The sequence below is a fragment of the Gavialis gangeticus genome, unplaced genomic scaffold (assembly GCF_001723915.1).
Source record: "Gavialis gangeticus isolate Ggan-Ray unplaced genomic scaffold, GavGan_comp1, whole genome shotgun sequence".
Taxonomy (NCBI): domain Eukaryota; kingdom Metazoa; phylum Chordata; order Crocodylia; family Gavialidae; genus Gavialis; species Gavialis gangeticus.
Genome location: NW_017728997.1, coordinates 43,807,940 through 43,808,272, shown reverse-complemented (window position 1 = coordinate 43,808,272; position 333 = coordinate 43,807,940).

Here is a 333-nt window from a genome sequence, read left to right as displayed (position 1 = left end):
TGTCAGAGTGCTAATGAACATGCTTTCTCAGCTCATGTTAACTATCCCAAAAGCAACACCCCGCTCCTTGGTGCATGGACTAATCATCCTTTCTCACCCCCCGCACCCAGACCTGCCTGGGAGTCTCACCTGGCAATGCAAGGGCCTTAAAGCTCTGGGAGTATTCCTCAGCCCATCAGTCTTCCCAGTCCAGAATTGGGAAGGCCTCAGTGAGGAGGTGGAGGCATACCTGCAGCAGTGGCACTGGTGTTTGCCCAGCCTCTCCTACTGTGGGTGGGTCCTCATTGTGAACAATTTGGCAGCCCAAGGACCGAGCCCTGGGGGACTCCGCTG